The sequence below is a fragment of the Helianthus annuus genome, chromosome 5, assembly GCF_002127325.2.
Source record: "Helianthus annuus cultivar XRQ/B chromosome 5, HanXRQr2.0-SUNRISE, whole genome shotgun sequence".
Classification (NCBI taxonomy): Eukaryota; Viridiplantae; Streptophyta; class Magnoliopsida; order Asterales; family Asteraceae; genus Helianthus; species Helianthus annuus.
In genome coordinates this window covers 142,386,786-142,391,691 of record NC_035437.2, presented here as the reverse complement: position 1 = coordinate 142,391,691, position 4,906 = coordinate 142,386,786, and positions in this window count along the sequence as shown.

Here is a 4,906-nt window from a genome sequence, read left to right as displayed (position 1 = left end):
ATACCCCTTGTCACTTTCATACTTTCCACTTTTGGCAACTGACGTCCGACCAACTCGTTCCCCCCACTTTTCTTCAGATTTCTCTCAATTTCGGTAAGATCTCGTCCTAAATCTTGTACTTCCTTCATCTACACGCACTCCAACACCTTTCTATCTTTTGAATCTTAACTTTAACCGTGAAATCATCAATATTCAAGGTGTTCTAGGATGACGTCATCGTATGTTCTTGAAGAACTTCATGTTTTGGCCTCAATCCACCAAGAATAACTTGGATCTAACCGATTCTCACATAAACAAACAAATATCTTTCATAGATCTAAACATATTCACAAGAAGAAGGATTGAAAGATGGTTTTTCCAACTTTCTTTCAACTCTTTTACACTCAATGCATTCGAAACCGATAGAATCGGAGCTCGAGCCGGCTTACTACTCATCCTTGTGGTTGTGTTGGTTCAAGATCCGTATTCTATCCACGAGGTTCACCGATTTCGGGTTAAACATGGAACACCGTCTCGAACAGTTAACTAATCGGATTTTGGTGATTCCTGTCCGATCAGGAGTACCAAGTATTGACGAGGTTTCTGTTGCTTAGCACGTTGTCACAACACCTTGATAAAAACGACAAACAATCAAACAACCAAGTGTAAGACGAACCGGTCGACCAGGATGGAGTGCCGTCCGATCAGACTGCTGTCCGATCGAACAGCCAATCCGAACGACTTGCACCTTGGGTCCCACACATAAACTATTCATCAACATTGAAGTCTGATCGTTGAACGAGTTGTTGTCCGATCGGACTACCATCCGATCGGGTTAACCGCTCGAAAATGTGACAATTAAAGTTCAACACGTAAAACAATTTCCAACATGTTCAATGCACTAGGGATGCCACCCAATCGAACTGCCGTCCGATCGAGTGACAACCTGTTGTGCACTTGTTCTCGTTAAAGTGTCCAACCAATCGGGTTGTCGTCCGATCGAACGGTCGTTCGATCGACCGACCTGAAAGGTAGAGATACTCCAATGTTTTCAAAATGCTACAACAAAAACTTCAAAAGCCAAGCCATCATACACAAACACATCCTTCCTAAAGGAAGAAACAATCCACTTGAACGGCCATTCGACCGGACGACCGTCCGAACGGACTACCACTCGCACGACTGGCTGTCCGATCGGATTTCCATCCAATCGAACTGTTGTCCGACTCACTTGTACTTTGCATCGTTTTACGAGTCACTTATCGTTATGCTATCGAACTGTTCAGGCTAACCCTACTATCTAGCGCTCCCTTCAATCCATCAATCGCTGTGAGTATACTCGATCCCTTTTTGCTTTACGCACTTTTGGGTATTACATACGTTACTTATACAAAATCACATCGAACACACTACGCAATACTTTAAATGCTAACCGCTATCGCATGTATACGTGACTAAATGAATGCTTGTTTGTTATGTTTACACATGGAATGCTGTCTACCTGCCTTAGCAACGGTAGTACTATTAGTTTGGACTCAGCACCCGTTCACTCGGGGGTTGTTAAGGACAATTACCTATATGGCTCACAGTGGTGAGTATGTATCGCGAACTGCCTTGGGCAGTCAACCCGCAGTCATTGGTATCGATAGGTTCATTTCAATAATAACATGCCTCATTTAACTTTGTTTACGTGCTGGTTATGCGTAACGCTTTTGAACTCTATATGCCATTATCAAACTTGTATGCTCGCCTTTACACTATGTGTATTGACTTTTACTTTAACGTATGTGACAGGTGCTTAAGTTGCTAGGATGCTTATTTGCATGGTGATGAAATCGAGGCTAGGGAAGGTCTAGAAACCAATAAACAATTGTCTGTAATAAAAATCTGAGTTGTCGGAACAGAACAATTTGACTAGATCTTTTCTGTAATAATTGTATTATCATTTATGACATGGTATGGGACGTGTTGCTTTAAATATCTGGTAAATATAGTTGTTATGGAAACTTCTGGACAATCTGTTTCACTCAGTGCCGCGCCCTGATGATTCCGCCATCGGTTGGGGTGTGACATAATTAGGTTTGAATATAAAGAAAATTAAAAGAAAATTAGAGAACATTTAAAATAAAATAGATGAGGTAGTCATGACTTAGCAATTGCCACAAGTGGTTTAGCCATGCAAAGGTCATTGTGATTTTCAGCTAGCTGAATGGACCGCTCATTACCCGACGCCTCCCAGACGAACCCCTGGACGATCCTTGCTAACAACATTGTAGTCATGGTTATGCCTAAGGTTATTCCAGGACAACGACGTATTCCTGTGCTAAACGAGATCAACCTCAGCTCATCATCCGAAAGAACTACTTGTTTTCCTTCCCCACATAGATGACGATCTGGGTCAAACCGCAATGGATCCGCCCACACAATTTGATTCCTTCCCAGACCATATCGACTTAGCATAAGATGGCTACCCTTGGGTGTGAAGTAACCAACAATAATAGTATTCTTAGTTGAACATGGGGTGGTAGAAAAGACGCAAAGGATGCAACCTAAAAGCTTCCTTGATGCATGATTTTAAGTAATTAAGTTGATGTACGTCTCTCTCTTCAACTAGCCTTTGACGACCTACTACATGATCCAACTCCTCAGCCTCCTTTTTTAGGATCATAGGTTCATTGATGATCTCACCAATTGTCCGTTCTAACAGCGTTAGACGGAGTCAATTGTGGCCACCATTAATTCCTAATATTTGATAACAAGTAATAGACCTGGCAAACGGGTCGGGTTGGGTCGGGTCGTAAGAAGCTCATAAGTCTAAATATACGATGCATCCAGGAAGTGATAAAATGTATCAGGATTTAAGGAAAAATTTTTGGTGGATAGGAATGAAAAAGGATGTAGCAGCTTATGTTTCTAAATGTTTAACTTGCTCACAAGTTAAAGCTGAACATCAGAAACCCTCAGGTTTGTTACAACAATTAGAATACCAGTTTGGAAATGGGAATTGATAACAATGGATTTTGTTACCAAATTACCTAAAACAAGGAAAGGTAATGATACAATCTGGGTGATTGTAGATAGGTTAACCAAGTCAGCTCATTTCTTACCAATAAAAGAAACCTTTAGTATGGAACAATTAGCCAAATTATATGTAAATGAAATTGTTTTATTACATGGCATTCCTTTATCAATTGTTTCCGATAGAGATAGCCGCTTTACTTCTCATTTTTGGTCAAGTTTCCAAAAAGCAATGGGAACCAGGATAAATCTAAGCACAGCGTATCATCCTCAAACGGACGGACAAAGCGAAAGGACAATTCAGACAATGGAGGACATGCTTAGAGCTTGTGTAATTGATTTTGGAGGTAATTGGGACGAACACTTACCTTTAATAGAATTTTCTTATAATAACAGTTATCACACAAGTATCAATGCTGCACCATTCGAAGCACTTTATGGACGAAAGTGCAGAACCCCAGTCTGTTGGGTAGAAATTGGGGAAAAACAATTATCTGGACCCGAGATAGTACAAGAAACAACTGATAAAATCATTCAAGTCAAGGAACGACTGAAAACAGCACGTGATCGACAAAAGAGTTATGCCGATAACAGACGCAAACCATTAGAATTTCAAGTGGGGGATAAAGTATTATTGAAAGTCTCTCCCTGGAAAGGAGTGGTAAGATTCATCAAAAGAGGAAAGCTAAGTCCCAGGTATATTGGACCTTTCAAAATTCTTAAAAGAATAGGACCTGTAGCCTATCAGCTACAACTGCCAGAGGAAATGGTAGGAATACATGATGTATTTCATGTATCTAATCTCAAAAAGTGCCTAGCTGATGAATCACTCGTAGTACCTCTCAAAGATATAGAGGTTAATGAACAACTCAAATTTGTAGAGAGGCCTGTACAGATTGAAGATAGAAAAATTAAAAATCTCAAGCATAAGAGATTAGTTCTGGTCAAAGTGAAATGGAACTCTAAAAGAGGACCTAAATACACATGGGAACTTGAATCAGAAATGCAAAAGAAATATCCACATTTGTTCCAGTAGATCTCGATGACGAGCTCTAAAACAAGGTGGGGAGGATATAACAACCCTCGGTAAAACCGACACCCTCATAATATTTCTGACACCCTAATATATCTTTAAATATATCAATATGTCTTTATATGCACCCCGTATGTGAAAACCGAGCCCAAGTTAGAATATAATATATAAAATAAATTAAAAACAATAATTATTAAGTTGAGGCGGGCCGCATAGGACCACCCCAATCTCTAAACGCGGGCCGCGAGAAGGTGAACCTGGATTCCTTAGTTCTTTAGCTTAGGCGGGCCGCATATAAGTTCACTTAAGTTAATGCGGGCCGCGAGAGCTCGTGAAACGCGGATACACCAGATGCCGACACGTGTCAACATCGTGGCAGACCTACTCAACGACTCAGCTAAGCTAGTCCGTTGACCAGCTTTGACGCGGGCCGCGTAGGCCCTGCTTGTCCTTGACGCGGGCCGCGAGCAAACCCAGATCAGGCCCTATAAAAGGAAGCCTCGGGCTTTCCCTTCCGATCGTTCAATTTTCTTTCTTTAATCACAAATTTCTGTAGTGGCGTTACAATACCCGGGCATTATACCCCCTAAAATAGCGAGGTTCTGCTACGATGTAAGTATTATAACCCCTGGAGACGTATTAGATACGTTGCCCGATTGATCTAGGGTTCCGTAACGGCTGTCGTGGTTCTGCCCGACGTAGTCGTTGGAATGCCGTCTCGGGGAGGGTATTACTAATGTTAAAATGGGTTATTATACTAACACACGTGCATTTGTGTAAATTATAGATATTCACCAGGAAACCCTAAAGAATCACCTAAGATAGCAATGTGAGTTGATCCACTTTTTGTAAACCTTTTTGAAAACTGTTTTTACA